This window comes from Bos javanicus, chromosome X (genome assembly GCF_032452875.1).
Source record: "Bos javanicus breed banteng chromosome X, ARS-OSU_banteng_1.0, whole genome shotgun sequence".
NCBI classification, from domain to species: Eukaryota; Metazoa; Chordata; class Mammalia; order Artiodactyla; family Bovidae; genus Bos; species Bos javanicus.
Genome location: NC_083897.1, coordinates 13,947,398 through 13,964,579, shown reverse-complemented (window position 1 = coordinate 13,964,579; position 17,182 = coordinate 13,947,398). Strand labels below are relative to the sequence as shown.

The 17,182-nt window shown below is 51.4% G+C and overlaps 1 protein-coding gene across 2 annotated transcripts in view; it reads left to right on the top strand.

Annotated features, from left to right (window-relative positions):
- Positions 1-2,658: 2,658 nt before the first annotated feature.
- Positions 2,659-17,182, top strand: part of ELF4 (E74 like ETS transcription factor 4) — a 39,787-nt gene continuing 25,263 nt past the window's right edge. The window contains exon 1 of one of the 2 annotated variants that reach the window (XM_061407908.1): positions 2,659-2,962. The gene's annotated coding sequence lies outside the window, so the exon portion shown is untranslated. Of the gene's footprint in view, positions 2,963-3,052; positions 3,253-17,182 lie in introns of those variants that run through there. The other variant, XM_061407909.1, reaches the window with a different exon arrangement.

Here is a 17,182-nt window from a genome sequence, read left to right as displayed (position 1 = left end):
GGCCACCTTGTCCCCAGAGCACCTGGGGTGATCTGCAGGATAACATAGGTCATCACTCGCTGCTTAAAAGAGGCGACATAGAGGGGCTGAGGAAGTGGCCAAGGTGGAAAGGCAAGTGGAGCGCAGAAGCGGGGAGGTGGCCCTACACAGGCTCTGGGCAGCCAGGTGGTCCCACCTCTCCCCAGGGGACCCCGGTGCTGAGCCTCGAGAGGATCAAACTGGGGCTGGAAAGTGAGGGGAAACAGGGCTGGAAGGAGAGAGGCTGAGAGGGCACGCTGGATGGCACAGCCTGGGCATACACAGGGAATTCCTGCCAAGTCGGGGAATGAGCGGTTGGCAGAGACAGGGTGGCTGTCGTCAGGAGTGGTGATCTCAGCCGCTGGCCCCACCTGGCTGGGGCTCACCCGACGTCGAGGGCTGGGGAGCAGCAAGGTCATCGGAACGGCAGCCTGGCTGACCTGGAGTCAGGAAGGTCATTCAGGTGGCCTAGGGCTCCCTCAGGCGAGGTCAGCACCAGGTTTCCCTCAAGGGGGTGGGGTTTGCTTTGGCTGCACCTCCCAGGTCACGGGGCTGTGGTTAGTTCCTAGTGGCTGTGGATGGTGGGAACTTCTGGGATTCCCACAAGCCATGGGCTGCGGGTCACTGGGAGGCATCAGGGCTGTGAGCAGGTCCTCATGGTGCCCGTGTCATCCTCTCTCTCTGCCCTTCCCAAGAAGACCTCTCCTCTAGCACTTCCAAACCTTGAGGCCTCGAGCTTGGTTTAAACCACAAACACTCATAGGAGGCAGCCACCATTCTCAGCAGCTTCCAGCCCTGCACACTTTCTCCCAAGAGCTGGGTTGAGAAAAACGAGATGAGACGGAGATGATGCTAAAGGCAGCTAACGTTTATTGAGGGCTTACTAAGCACCAGGCACTGCCATAGACAGACTATCTCATTCAAGCCTCCCCAGAGCATTGGGAGATAGATTCTTATTTTCCTCAATTTAAAAATAAAGAAAGTCAGGCTCCGAGAGTTTAAGCGACTTGTCCAAAGACACACACAGTCAGTAAATGGTGAAGCTGGAATAGGAACCCAGGTCTGTCTGATGTTAGAGACCTCTGAACTCTTAGCAAAATGGGAAAGCCTGTGCCCGCCCCCTCCCCCAGCGCGCGCCTGTGTGTATGTGCGTGTGTGAAGGTCAAAGTAAAGGCCCCTTAGGGATGGCTGAGATCTACCACAATTTTGAGAGGGGAGCCTCACTGGCAGGAAAATTGCGTCTTCAGACCCAGAATCCCCTGGGGAAAGTGTGTTCATTTACAAGAGAAAAGGAGTGGAAATTTTCTCTGGGCACTTCTTTCAAGGACTTAGCTTTAGGTGGCCAAGAGGTCTCAAGGTGTTCGGGTGCCCCAGTCCAGCCCCTAGGTCTTTCCCTGGAAACCGGTAATCCACAGCTACCTTCGGCAGCGTCACCCAACACTCCTGTTCCCCAGTCCTGTGCCAGGGACTCTCCTTTCCCAAGGCTGGGGAAGCGGACATGCTGGTGGCTGAGCAGGCCCCTGGACCTCAGGTCCTTAGTCCACCCCCACCCCCGCAGAGGGCCCCCCTCCCCTGGGGCCTTTTCTGCTTTGCTGCGTTCTGCGGAGGAGGGAGATGCCGGCTGAGGCCTAGCAGGGCCCCTCCTCCAGACCATGTTGAGCCAGAAGTGACAATTCCCAGTCAACTCCCTCCTAGGGCCTCCTAGATGGGGGAGGGGTGGGGTGGGGTGGGGTGGGGGTGGGGTGGAGTGGGTGGGGGTAGGGTGGAGCGGGGGCTGGGATGGATGCTGAGGCACGTGAGAGGACAGGGTTAGGGGGAGGTAGAATGGGCTGGATTCAAATAGATACATCAAGCAGAGAAGCCTGGCTCTGGACAGAAGGGGGCACGAGTTTTTCTGCAGCACCCTAACTCGATACATTTGCACCTGCTGCACCAGCCCTCTCCCCCCAGTCCTTCCCCGCATTCATATCCTCCTGGCCTCCCTCATCTGGAGCCCTAGGCTCGACCTCCCTAAGAAATCCCCAAAACTCTCTAGTCGCGCCAAGTGCACGAGGCATTTGGCCCGGGATTCCACGGTGTCTGGCATATAGTCCCCAAACTGTATCCTCCGGGCATCTCCCGGCCTCACCTACCCGCTCGGCCCGCCCTCGAGCAGGTCCGCCGCACCGCAGGCGCTCAATAACAATCGGGAGCGCGGGGCTGGGGCCAAAGCCGGTAAGCGCGAGGAACCGAGGGGGCCGGATATAGCCATCCGGAGTCCCCCGGGAATGGAATGGTTTTGTTTTTGTTTTTGTTTTTTTTTTTCTATGAGACACGGTGTGGGGCATCCCGGCGGGAGCTGCGGGCCCCGGGACGCGCCACGTGGGGGGCGCTGGGCGCGCGACGTGAGCTCCGCGGGAGCCAGGTTCTCGCCGGCCCCCGGGGGCCAGCGAGCCGGGAGGGGAAGGAGAGGCCGCGCGGGCCCCTGGCACGGCTCCCCCTGCCGTGCTGGCGACCGCGGCGGGCCGGGGGTGGAGGGGCGCTGTTTCCACCAAGACGCCTCGTCCCTCCCTCTCGCCCTCCTCCACCCCGCCCGCCCGCCGTCCCTCCCGTCGGTCCCTCCCTCCGGCTCTTCCCTCCCTCCCGCCCTGCCTCCTTCGCGCCCGCCCCAGCCGCCGCCTGCGGGGACGTGTGTGTCTCTAGCGCAATTTCCCCTTTCGCTCGGTTGTCTCGGCGCAGGTCTCCGTTGGCTCGCGCCCCCTCCGCGGGCGCCCCAGCCGCCCCCTCCTTCGGCCTGGCGTCTGGGCTCCCCGGGCACTCCACCCCGCCCCCCGGAGTCGTTTTATAAGGGGCGCCGTCGTCTCACCTGGTATTTGCATCTCGCCCTCCAACTTGCCATTGGCGGCGCGACGTGTGGGAGAGCCCTGCGCCTCGCCCGCCCGGACCAGCCTGCCCCGGCGCCGAGGTGAGTCACAGGCGCGGGGCCGCGGGGGCCGGCAGGCAGGGAGGAGAGGAGGGAGGGGAGGAAGGAGGGGAACGGTGGCCCCGGCGGCCGCGGGGACCGACCCGGCGCTGCGCTCAACTTCCACTTCTGCTTTCGCCGGCGCCGAAGTCCCGGCGCCACTCGCCCGGCCCGGCTTCCGAGGGGGAGAAGGCGGGTCGGCCGGGCTGGGGACCCCGCGTCTCGGCCTTCCGAGTAGGGAGGAGACCGCGGCGGTCGACCCCGGCCCCGCGACGGAGCCCGCGCAGTCTCAGGTACGTCGATGGCGCCGGTTCTCCGAGCCTTCGGGGCCCTCAGAAAGTTTACCAGAGAGCGGGAACAGGGACGCCGGGGCCCCGGGGCATTAGGGGCTGAGGGGCCCAGGGAAGGGTGGGAGAGCTGAGGCGTGTTGCGTCCCGCCCTTGCCTCGCCCCACCGCGTGTGCTTTGGGGAACCCGGGCTGCCGGTCCCGGGTTAGAAGCCCAGTCGATTTCCCCTGTCGGGGTGGGGGCGGGTTTGCCCGCTCCCCGGACAGCCCGAGGTCCGTGACAGGGCCGGTTGTGACAGCCTGCCCCAGCAGCTCGGTGCCCGAGGGCAGGCGGTCGGCCTCCTTGTGGCGGGGCTGCTAGATTGATCTGGCGGCCCCTAGGGCTTCTGGGACCAGGCGCCTTAGGGTAACACACACACTCTCTTTTTCTCTCTCTCTACACACACACACGCGCGCCCGTGCGCGCGCACACAGACACATACACAGACACACACACACAGACACACACACACCTATGACTTGGATAATTGGATCGCCAAAATAGAGACCTCTTGGCAGGGGCCGGAGTTTCCGTGTGAGCCGGCCGCCAGCCTTCCCGCTCCCGCGTTCCCGCTCTCCCGCCTCTGTGTTCCCTCCTCTGCCGCCGGCTCGTGGACTCGGCAGCCGCGCAGCGCCGGGTCCCCTGCCGACCGCGCCTTTGGGAGACTGCTGAGGCGGCTGCTTTTCGGATTGCCTGTCCCTCCATCGCACCCTACCTAACTCTGTCGCCCTGCCCTCCCTGCCCGGCCCTCCTGACCAGGGTGACCTCCTAACCCCCTAATCCCCTCCGCGCCTCAGCCAGCTTCTACCTCGCCGCCCGCGCCCCCCATCCCGACCCCCCCCCCACTTTCCCCCCACATCCCAGCCGTGGGATTTGATGGTCCTGACCCTCATCTCTGCCCGAGATAGAGGCCTGTTTGGTCCTGCAGCTTCTTCTGGTTAATGTTTGACACTTCATTGTGGCTAATCATTTTAATTAGCTCTTAAAGTGGGGAGGAACAGTTAACCTTGGACTTCTCGATTTTGGCCTGGTGGGGCCTCATAGGGGAGGAGTGCTGGGGAGGTTGGAGCGGAAGTGAAGTCACCACCCCAGGGCCTGAGCCACCACTGCTCGGCCCCAACAGCTGGTGGGCACGCCCATGAGGGATTCACCCCCAGCGAGCTGACCCCTGGCCCTAGTGCTAGGTTGGGGGGGTCGGTGAAGGGATCAGATCTGGCTCTCTGCTTTGGGGAGACAGGATACATTGGGACTGAAAATACCCAGGGTCCCATTTGTACGACTAGAATGCAAATTCCTCCTCACAGTGAACAGTAGGGTTTTACTGGTTAGAAGGTGCTTTCTCAACCATTAATTCAGCGGACCCTTGGCAGTAACAGCCTGAAGGGGAGCTCTCTTGAGTTAAGTGAAGGACTTAACTATCCTGGAGGACTTCCTCTCCTGGTCAGTGTGGGGAAGAGGCTGCCTTACAAGTGGTTGTCTCTGGGTTCAAGCCGGGGAGGTGTGTGTGTTGGGGGGGGGGCGTTGAGCAGGGTCCACGTTGCCACCCTCACACAGCCTCTAGCTGTGAGCGGGAGGAGTGGCTTGTTTGCAACTATGTCTGGCATTCCTCCCACTGCTGCACTGTTTGCTCCGCCGTTGCTCAGGAACTGGCGCCCACCCCTGGACAAACTGGAGGCCTGAAAGCAGCCCTCTCGGTGCCTGGAGCTAAGTGGTGGGCTTCTGTCTCCTCTGTCCTGTATTGGAATCTCAAAATGAGGGTGCTGTGACCTCTCATTCATGGGCCTGATTAATGGGATGTCCAAAATGTTCCTAGCCTGCAAAATTCAGGGCCTCCCTGAGAGGCCCAGCCAGACACAGGCTGAGGCGATTGCTTTCCCAGGGAAATCCCTGCACAGAAGTTTGGCCTTGGTCCTTGCCAACCCCCTTCTCTCCCCTCAACATTTTCATTTTGCCTCCTATCCCTAGAGCCAGACTGTCTGGGTCTAAATCCCAGTTCTGTTATTTACTAACTGTGTGATCCCATTTAATTGTATGCCTCAGTTTCCTCATCTGTCAAATCAGACCTACCTCATAAGGTTTTGTCAAGGATCAAATACGTCAAAACACATAAGCTGTTTATTTAGAACCATAAGTGCAAGCTAACCTTATGGTATTGTCTAATATGGGGCCTAAAACTCAGATTTAACTCAGCAACCATTTGCTGAGAACCAGTCCCAGCACTGAAAGTAAAAAGTGAAAGTGAAAGTCACTCAGTCGTGTGCGACTCTTTGCAACCCCATGGACTATACAGTCCATGGAATTCTCCAGGCCAGAATACAGGAGTGGTAGCCTTTCCCTTCTCCAGGGGATCTTCCCAACCCAGGGATTGAACCCAGGTCTCCTGCATTGCAGGTGGATTCTTTACCCACAGAGCTATGAGCGAGGGGAATGTAGAGGTGAAGAAGACACCACTGTGAACTGTGTGTACCTTCCGGTGTGGGCCAGAGTCAGGGTGGGGGATGTGGGAGAAGACCAGAGAGGATGGCTAGGTCATCTACATAAATAACCATAATTCAAAGCCCGTGTGGGGAGCCAGTTACCCCAGACTTGGAGGCTTCTCCATGTGTGGGGATCCAGGCTGGATTCTGGTCAGGATTCTACCCCTGGACAGAGGCCTGCCCTGAGATTTGGGTGAACAAGAGGGACGAGGAGACCCAATTCCTGTGTGGACCACAGGTGGCAAGCATCTAGTGCTGTGATTTGTTGGGTTCCAGGACAGGATGGCATTACTTAGGGCCACCCCCAGATGCCCCTCTAACTCCCTACTTGCTATGCCCCTAGCCCCCACCCTGAGATCCCCCACCAAGCTCAGAAGGGCCTTGGGCAGCCTTCTTCCTTCAGTCTTGGGCCTGACCGCAACCCAGGCTTGGTTCTCTCTCCAGGATTTCTAAGCTGCAAAGAGGTTTCTGGCTTCACTGCCAATGTATTCCCTTTGTGGTTCTCAGACTTAAAACTAGTTCTGCAGGGGAGAAAAGAAACTCACACAAGGTACCCAGAATCCCATGGGCACTTTCCTAAGGGTCAGGGGCTTTTCTCATCAACACCAACCTGCCTGCAAATCTCCAGCCGCTGAGTCTTGTGTGGCCTGTAATAGCGGCCTCTCCACTCATGCCCTGTAGCTCGGACCCCAGTGCTGGTTGCCAAGGAACTGCTGGTCGGGGTGCTTATGACGGTTCTGACCTCATAGGAGCCGCTGAGTTTCAATTCAACAGACATTTATTAACACCTACTGTGTGCCCAACCCTTGCTAGGCGCTGTGGGGGAGACAAGGGAAGAGGGTGGCGGGAGATGACTAAGACATTGAAAATAATCCGAGGTGAAGACAAGCTGCCAGGACTGTGGCTGGTCAGGTGCTAAATTGTGCTCCTTGGAGCAGGGGCCAGAGGCGGCCTGGCTCAGAGATCAGCAGCAGCTGGAGGAAGAGCGAGGACAGGCTTTGTGCGGCCTCGGCTCTGAGCTAGACCTTGAAGGGGTGGGGCACTGTGGGGGAGATCCAGCTAGGCAGAAAAGGGAGAAAAGCTGCCTTTCTCTTCCCTGGCTACCTGCTGACCTTTGAAGCCTCGGTAATCATTTGGGACATGCGTGTCACATAAAAGATCAGGACAGCCAATGTGGGTGGCTCAGTGCAAAGCCCGAGCTCCACTCTGGGAGATACACAAAGTGGAGGGCCCAGTGCGGATGGATGAGACACAAAGGGTGGCCAGGCTTTTCCAGGCGGAGGGGATTTCATTTTGAACTTCCCCTCACCACACACAGGCCCTGGAGGGGAGAGAGGAGGAAAAGAGGCAGAGGGCAGCAAAGGGACAGGATGACTGCCCTACCACAGGTGTGCACAACCAGCACCAACTGGTTGAGTCTCACTTTCCCCAGCGTCCTGGGATTTCTCTGGGAGCCCAGAGGTTCAGGTAGAGGATGGAGATTTTCATTTTCTCAGCCAGCCAAGAGCTAAAAGGTCTAGAGAGTCCCACATGTTCTGTCAGGACCCCCTGGGCAAGCGCAAGGACTAGCCGTGTAGTTGTCCTGTGACGTTTGCATCTCTCCTGGCTGGACATGCCGAGGAGACTTCATCCTTGTTAGATTTAACTGGATGAAAACAGCTGGACACATGTATACCACCCCCTCCCCACCACCCCAGGCATCAGTCTTCCTCTCTCTGCTCTCTGGGCATGTGCCCTCCCCAGCACATTGCAAAACCACGGAGACACACCAGAGTACCCTGACTTCTCATCCGGGGAAACTGTGTCCTAAGGTGAGTTTCTTGGCAGAGACGTTACCCAGCCTTCTCACTCAGGGTGATGAGGAGGGTCAAGCGGCAGGGAGCGGCACTTTCCCTGGCAGATGCAGGAGGGTTGACTAGGGAAAGTGCCAGAACATTTCTCAGCCAGACCAACAAGAAGAAAGAGGTTAAACAACTTGCCCAGACTGAGGAAGCTTTGCCCTAGGTCCCAGTGCTGCCATTTCCCACTTCTCACTCCACCTGCCCTTCCCAAAGCTCCCTTCCTCTTCCAGTCGAGCCCTGTATTCTTCTCAAGAATGCTATTGTGTGGTATTGTCCCGAGGAGGAAGAGCACAGGCTCTCTGAATTCATATCCCAGGCCTGTCACTTACTGGCTGTGTGACTGTGGACTGATCACATAATCACTCTCCCAGGGTTGCTGAGGGTTAAATGAAATAATGCCTATAAAGCACTTTGCATGATGCCTGGCACACGGAAACCACCCAGTAAGTGTGAGCTGCTATTATTCTGTGGCTATTATTATTGTTGTTGTTGTTCTTATCGTTTCCTCCTCCCACACCCTTGACTTTACCAGGCTCCAGGGATCAACTGCTTCTCTGGCAGTGCTGGCAGGGAACGCAATGCTCATTCATAAAAGCAAGAGGGAGATTTTCTACATCTTTCTGCTAACTTTTTGTTAACTCTGCCATCATACTAGATAAAGAGGGATGTGGAAAAAGATGTGTATGTGTGTGTGTGTTTGTAGTAAAATATTTCTGATTTAAAAAAAATCAGAATAAAATCTTTCTCTTTACTACAAGCAGTGCTGTAGTAAAGAGCAGAAATCAAGTCTTGAACATTTTTATTAACTTTGCCATCTTTATCTCGTCACCATGTTCATCTTGATATTCATTTGCTGCAGGAATAAGAGTGAATTTGTTCCTTTGAGAGGAGGCCTCATGTTCCACCCCTGGCAAGTATTTAGCAATCATCAGCTTGTTGTTCTTCGGAGAAGGCAATGGCACCCCACTCCAGTACTCTTGCCTGGAAAATTCCATGGATGGAGGAGCCTGGTGGGCTGCAGTCCATGGGGTCACTACGAATCGGACACAACTGAGCAACTTCACTTTCACTCATTGGAGAAGGAAATGGCAACCCACTCCAGTGTTCTTGCCTGGAGAATCCCAGGGACGGCGGAGCCTGGTGGGCTGCCATCTCTGAGGTCGCACAGAGTCAGACACGACTGAAGCGACTTAGCAGCAGCAGCAGCAGCAGCAGTTTGTTGTTCTTACCCTACTGAGTGTAGAATTCTGGGAGCCGACTGGCCAACCACTGCTCACTTTCTCCCTTCTTTCACTAGAACTGAGGTCTTGGGTTGGGGCTGGGACCCTGCCTTTGCCCAGAAGAGTTCCTGGGGGGCTGGGAGGCCATTCCCATTCCAAAGGCCTCCCAGAAAGTAACTTGGAGGTTTCATCTGCTCGAAAATGGGTTGGCGTTTGCTTGAGGTGCCTGTGGCCACCCACAGGGGCAGGAGGCCCTAGACCACCCTTGAACCACCCCTGAGCCACTTCACTCTGTCCCTTGGTCCCCGCCCCTAGGCCTTGAGGGATGGGAGAGTGGGCAATTAGTCTTAACCTCCCCAGATTCCTGATGACCTGACAACAAGGAGGTACTTAAGACATAGATTTAGCAGATAATGCCTTTTTTCCATAATGCCCCCAGAGAGGCTAGTTTAGCTCTACTGATTTTGTGAGAATCCATGCACAGAAAACACCTGTCTCATTAAGTGACCACTTTCTTGGCGCCACCCTGATCCTAAAAAAAACACGGTAGGCCCAGGCAAATCTAAACCTGATTCTGGAGCTCTGGTCATACACATGCACTTAGCTTCACAGCAGGCAAGAGCTGAAGTGCCAGCAAGCCTGTGGCACTTAAGGTTTGGAGAATAGGTAATAATGGGTTCAAGGAGGGCATATCTAGAGGAAGATCTTTCTTCTCCCTCCTCAGCTTAATTGGGGAAGGCTTCCTGGAGGTGAGAGGGCATTTCAAAGGAGGAAAGAGCACATGGGCTGAGCTCTAGGGGCCTGGAAGGCTCGGTGGGACAAGGAAGCAGGCATGGGAGCGAGCCAAAGATAAAACAACAAAATACATTCGAGTCGGCACACTCGGTAACTTCCCAGGTTCAGAATTCGTCTCCACGGGTGGCACCAAGGAATGTGTTTTCCAGGGAAGATGCGTATTCTTGCTTCTTTTGTCTTCACTGCTGTCATATGATATTACTGCATAGTTAAATTATGCAATAATACTATTTGCTAAAATTACATAGTAAATGCTGCTGTTGTTATTTTACCCAATCTGAGGACCTTTTTCTTTCTCTTTTACAGTTTTATTGAGGCAATGTTGACACACAATAAACTGCACATATTTAAAGTGTGCGCTTTGATAATATTTGACATATGTATATACTCATGAAACTAATCACCCCCAAGAGTTTCCTTGCGCCCCTTTGCGATCCCTCTTTCTCATCCTGAGCAACTACTTATCTACTTATCTACTTTATGTGACTGTCAATTAGTATGCATTTTTTAATTGAAATGTACGGATCTTCTTTGACTTATGATAAAGTTACATCCTGATAAACCAATCGGAAGTTGAAAACACATCTAATACACCTAACCTGCTGAGTGCCATAGCTTAGCCTGCTGCTGCTGCTGCTAAGTCGCTTCAGTCGTGTCCGACTCTGTGTGACCCCAGAGACGGCAGCCCACCAGGCTCCCCTGTCCCTGGGAGTCTCCAGGCAAGAACACTGGAGTGGGTTGCCATTTCCCTCTCCAATGCATGAAAGTGAAAAGTGACTCTTAGCGACCCCATGGGCTGCAGCCCACCAGGCTCCTCCATCCATGGGATTTTCCAGGCAAGAGTACTGGAGTGGGGTGCCATTGCCTTCTCCACTAGCTTAGCCTAGCTTACATTAAATGTGCTCAGAACACTTATATTAAATTACAGTTGGGCAAAATCATCTAACACAAAGCTTATTTTATAATAAAGTGTTGAATATCTCATGTAATTTATTGAATACTGTTGTTGTCGTTGAGTCGCTAGGTTGTGTCTGACTCTTCATGACCCCATGGACTGCAGCGTGCCAGGCTCCTCTGTCCATCACTATCTCCCAGAGTTTGCTCAAATCCATGTCCACTGAGTTGGTGATGCTATCCAACCATCTCATCTCTGTCACCCCCTTCTCCTCCTGCTCACAATCTTTCCCAGCATCAGGGTCTCTTCCAATGAGCTGGCTCTTTGCATCAGGTGGCCAGAGTATTAGTGTTGAGTAGCTCATGTAATGTATTGAATACTGTACTGAAAGTGAAAAACAGAATGGTTGTCTGGGTACAGAATGGTTGTAAGTATATTGGTTGTTTACTCTTATGATCACAGAAGATCAAAATTCAAAATTTGAAGTAGGGTTTCTACTGAATGTGTAACGTTTTTATGCCATTGTAAAGTTGAAAAGTCTCGAGTGAACCGTCATTAAGTTGTGGACCGTCTGTATTTGACATATAACATTGTGTAAAGTTAAGGTGTACAGCATTGTAATTTGATATGATTATATATCATAGTGATAATTAGCAGTTCTATCATTGCGTAATTATCCTCTCTATTTAGTAATTGGAATGATTAAGTTCTAGTCTCTTACCAAGTTTGATGACTGTTAATACAATATTGTTGTTTACATTTACTACACTGTGCATTTGAGTTCTCGGGCTTATTCAGTACTCATTGTAATAGTTTGCGTTTTCTAGAGTTTTATATAAGTGGAATCATATCGATTGTATTCTCTCCTTCTTTGGTTTCTTTCATCCAGCACATTTATTTTAAGATCCATCCATGTTGTTTTCTACATCAATATTTCATTCTTTTATTGCTAAGTAGAATTCCATTGTCTGGACAATACCATATACTGTTGATCTGTTCATCAGTTGATGGACATTTGGTGGTGGTTTTGATTTTTTTCTAGTTTTTGGCTATTACAAGCAAAGCTTCAGTGAACTTCTTTGTACAAATCTTTCTATGGCTATATGTGTGTTTTTCTCTTGGTCAAATACCTAGGAGTGGAATGGCTGGATCATATAGTAGTTGTAGGTTCAACTTTTTAAGAAACTATCAATCTGTTTTCCAAAGTCATTGTACCATTTTACAGTTCATCAGCAATTTATTAAAATTCCATTTGTTCCACATCCTTGCTAACACTTGATGTGGGCAGTCTTAAAATTTTAGTTCTTCTAATAGGTGTGCAGTGGTATCTCATTGTGGTTTCAATTTGTATTTCCCTAATGACTGATGATGTAGAACATCTTTTCATGTTGTTATTTGTCATCTATATATCTACTTTGGTGATGTATCTGTTCAATTTGCTGCCCATTTTTAATTGACTTTTTTGTTTTCTTATAGTTGAGTTTTGAGAATTCTTTATATAGTCTAGGTAGGAGACCTTTATCAGATACATGCTTTGCAAAGAGTTTGTCTGAGTATGTGCCTTATCTTTTCATTCACTTCACAGTGAAGAGCAGAAGTTTTCAATTTTGATAACGTCCAGTCAATTTTGACTTTTATGGATCATGCTTTTGGTGTTGTATCTTGGAATGCTTTACTTAGCCCTAGGTCACAAATATTTTGTCTTACAGTTTCTTTTAGAAGTTTTATAGATTTAGGTTTTACATTTTGGTCTTTGATCAATTTCAAGTTAATTTTTCTCTATGGTGAGCCGTAGAAATCCATTTGATTTCTTTTAAAATATGGGTATACAGTTATTCCAGCATCACTTGTTGAAAAAGCTATCATTAGTCTAATACAGTTGTCCTTTCATCCAGCTTACATAAGCTTATTTCTGGACTCTATATTCTGTTCTGTTGATCTATTTGTTTATCTTTATGCCAGTACCAATTGTTTTGATTACTGTAGCCTTTATAATCATTCTCAAAATCAGATAGTATTAGTCCCCCAACTTTGTTCTTTATCCAAGTTGTTTTTGGGACTTCCCTGGCAGTCCAGTGGTTAAGACTCCGAGCTTTCAATGGAGGGGTCGTGAGTTCAATCCCTGGTTGAGGAACTAGGATTCCACACTCTGCATGGCACAGCCAAAAAAAAAAAAGAACGAAGAAACCAAAGTTGTTTTGCCTATTTTAAGTCACTTGCAATTCCATATGAATTTTAGAATCAGATTGTCAGTATAATTTTTCATTGATATATTGTTGTTGTTTAGTCACTAAGTTGTGTCTGACTCTTCTGCACCACATGGACTGCAGCCTGCCAGGCCCCTGTGTCCATGGAATTTTCCAGGCAAGAATACTGGAGTGGGTTGCATATAAGTTTCAGATGTACAACATAGTGATTCACAATTTTTAAAGGTTATACGCTATTTAGAGTTATTATAAAATACTGGTTATATTCCCTGTGCTGTGCAATATATCCTTATGGATTATTTATAATATCATGTTCTTTTAATACTTGAGAATTTATTCTATTTACATTAATTGTTATAACAGATATGTTTAGCTGTGCTATTGTGATCTTATTTTATAATCATGGATGAGCCTGATGCTACTGTCATTTTCAGAAGATGCTTAATCTTTTCATTGATATCCTTCAGTAAAGAGTTCCTTAACCTTACCATGCATTTGCAAAATAGGACCATTTATTATTTGCCCTTCGTTTATACCTATTTTTGGTGCAGTGTTCCATGATTATCATTTTCTAGATGCCAGTCATATCCCTTTTCAACCTTGTCTGTCTAGCAAACAAAAGGCCTCTTTTAAAAAAAGTTATCCTTGAATCCCATTCTCTTGAATCATTTTAGCTCTTAGAACTGATCCAGTGTTTTGAAGTCTTTCCCGAGGGTTCAGTGATCAGACCAGCACCCAATATTCACGGGGTAGAAACACTGTGGTTTGTACAAAGAGAGAGTGCTTTGATGATGACCTGATTGATCAACTGCCCTCTTGATGATGTTTGGAATAAATGACTCTAGCTGGTATGTGTTTTCCTTAGTAGAGACCTGAAGCAAGAGAAGACAAGTAATATTTAAGCCTGGGGACCTTTGTTCCCTAATTCTATTCTTGTCCCCACCCCTAGACTATAGCCCTCAGATCTAGCAGGACTCGGGGTCTCTATTCCAGAGATTTCACTTGGGCTGAGAATTTACATGGGCTTAGTTCATGAATGCCCAGACCTGTGTTAGAGTCAGGAGAAGATAAAATAGACCTTGATCCCATGAATTTTACAGCCTGTTGGGGAAATAAGACATACACATGAAATAATTAAAGAGAAATTCGAGATTGCCTGGGATTAAGAGATCTTGTGGTGGAATTTAAGGGCTCTGGGAGTTTAGAAGGGGGCCCCATGGGTGTGGGCGCTAGTTATCAGGGCAAAACCAGCTCCATGGATTTGGGGAACTTGGTTGGGACCTTGCTGGACGGGCACTGTTTGATTAACTAAAACAGAGCAGCAAGGGCCTGGCAGGCCTGAGAAACTCCGTGAATGAGCCTGGAATGTTCCCTCAGGGGACCATGAGGAGACCACTGGGCTTGAAGCCCAGGCTTGAGTTGGGAAATCATGGGAAATGAGGCTGAGTAGGTAGGGTGGGGTCAGACTGTGAAAGACCTTTGGAAACCAAGCAGATGAGCTTGGACTGTAAGGCCCTGCTGAGCATGGCTGGTGTGGCCACAGCCATAGATCTAAATGTGTGCCCTGGAGTAGGAGCTGGTGCCAGCTCAGAGGCTGGGTGAGGAGCTCAGCAGAGGCAGAGCCCTGACTGGAACTTATTCTTCCTCATGCCCAGTCAAATGGGCTTTCTGCTGCCCCAGGCCTGGTTAGCTTTTCAAAGACTTTCACATCCCCTCTATACAGCTTCCCAACAGAAACTACAGGCATGGGGAGGAGATGGGGAAGGCCTGCTCCAGAGTTAATGGTATGATGGGAGGCAGAGTCAGCAAGAAACACTCTTTCGCTCACCTGCCCCCCTATTAACCTGCAGAGCCATTCCTTAGGTTAAAGCAGGGTAGCTCCAGATGGCCTTTTAAAATGAAAATGTGTTGAGGAGAGAGGTGACACATTAACCCAGTATCACCCATTAACACATTAACACTAAATGGTTTATTATTTTTGAGTGGTGGGAAGCTGTTCCTGGGGAGGTGGGATGACCTGTGGAGCCCTGACTGCTACTAGGGTCAGTAAGCTTGTGAGGAGCTCTGAGTAGCATGAAATCTATGGTGGAGGGGGCGGGGGAAGCCCGGGGCTGTGAGAGCCATGTGACATGGCATGCCTGTGGTTACATAGCCCATTAATGGCAAAATTGCCTGAGCAGAGTTTTTCCAAACTTTCCCACCCAAGTGCCCCAAACTATTAAATTCTATCTCAGAGACCTAGAAAAACACAGTTTCATAAAAGTTCTTTGAAGTATGGCATTTTTTTTCTATACTGTGAATGCCTGAAATCTACCGCCTGAACATATTTTAATTGACTTCTCAGTGAAGCAACCGAAAGATGAGGGAGGATCCGGGTTTGGACTGTGGCTTTGATTCTGGCTATCAGGATTGGTCAGCTTTAGCAAGCAGGCTCTGTCCCTGTGGGAGCTGCCTAGGGACAGGTCAGAACTTGAAGTTTCAAGGTTTTAGCCCAAAGTGCTGGAAAAGAAATCCATCACCTCCTGCATGCTCATTCACCCAGTGGCCCCCACTGTCTCCTTCCTTGATTCAAACTCATTTAATGGAAAAATCTAAGCCGTTGTACTCTGAGGGGAAGTCATAGGACCTGCTCAGTGGTTAGCTCAGGCCTCATCCTAGCCTTTGGGTGGGCTGGAGACAACAGCAGAACCCAGGAGGCCCTCAAGTCTGTGCCCACAGTTTCCCTAGCCTTCCCGCCTCCCCGGCCTCACCTGGAACATGGAGTACTCTTCAGTTAAAAACAAAACAGCCTCAGAGCCTTCCACCCTCGTGCTGCTCCCCGCCCCGCACCGCTTATTTCTGGGTGGCTGAGAACAGAAGAGCTGTCGGCGGAGTCTCTCCAGGCCAAACTTGGCCTCCTCTGCAGCCCGAGGGCCCCATTTCTATCCCCACAGCCTGCAGATAGAGACCGTGGTAATAGAGAGAGAATGCCTGGACCAAGTGGACGGCTCGCTATGAATATTCAGGTTTCACTCTGGGAGGCCGCAAGGCTTCATCCACACCCCCGGCCTGCCTGCGGTGGGGAGGGAATCGGGGTGCCGGCCTGGAGTGACGAAACCACAGCAGGTAGGGCCCTGGGCGGGGCGGCTGCGCCGGGCGGGGCGGGGCAGCCGACTGGGTGAGGCCCAGATTCCCCAGGCTGATAAGGCAGCCTGTAAACACCGAGCAAGAGGAAGGGGCAGAGGGCAGGCGACCAGATGGCAGGAGAAGGGGGAAACCGGAGCCCAGGCCTAGCTGCAGGAAGTGGGGCTTGATGTGGAAACATCCTGTCCATCGGGGACTAGATTGGTGGCCAGCAGCGATCGCTCCCTCCACCGCGGAGGCAAGCTCCGCGCTAACTGGGGGTGGCCTGGGCACTCGGCCAAGAACATGGTTCACGACATCTCCAAAGGATGTGATCAGTGAGTCTCATGAAGGGCTATTCTACCACCTAGCACCGCCGGTGGGCAGGGGCAGCGGGTGGGGAGGAGTGAAATCAGGTCCAAACCACCCCCATCCCCCCATAGAGAAACCGAGCTGCGGAATCCTCAGAGAGCTTGTGATTTTCGCGGGAAAGTCCTGCTTGTCACCATGCCTGTGAGGAGCATCAGCTGGAACACCTAGTCGCAGCTAGCTAGCTCCCTGCAGCACTCCAAGAAAAATCTGGTATCCGACATGCCAGTCTCTTCCATCCTGCAGTGCTTTATAATAAGAACCACAAAGGGTCAGAGCTGGTAGAGCCTTTTGTGAAGGAAAACCAAATTCACCCACTTCACTTAACAGATGGGGACGCTGGGGTTCAGAGAAGGGCAGGGACCTGGCCATGCTCATGGAGACCTAGGTTAAAGGCCCAGCTCTAGAGCATTTTCTACTCCTACCATGTTGCTTAAGACCCTGCCACCATGCCTCATGCTGCCTTGCACACTTGCCAAACTTCAGCAGTTACGGTTGCTCAGGGTTATGGGGGAGGCTGATGGGAGGAAGGGAGCCTTGGAGTCAGAAGTAAGAAGACCTGGAGTGTGGTCTGAGCAGTTCTGTCTTCATCACCCCATAAAGAAACTATACACAGTAGCAGTCACTCGCCCTTTTCCCCCAACCTCTGAGCCTCAATTTTGAAGAGACACTTCCTATGGAAGTGTTTTGAGGGGAAAAAACCCCAGCAATATCGTTTAGGCAGATGCGCTAACCCAGCTTACTGGGGGGACTTACATGCGAATAGACCTTACCACAGAGAATAGGGTGGGCCCAACGATAGGCCCCAGGCCACAGACCTGGCACCTATGAGGTGTTCAGCTCTGACTTTCCATAAATATTTGAGTAAACATGTGAACCAACACCCTGAGATAAGAACCCAGACTTAAATTATGTGTAAGTTGAGAGCCAGTGTGTATTTATGGGGCAGGGACCATGCCTAGGCCACTCCGGGTCTGGAGCCAGGAGCCCT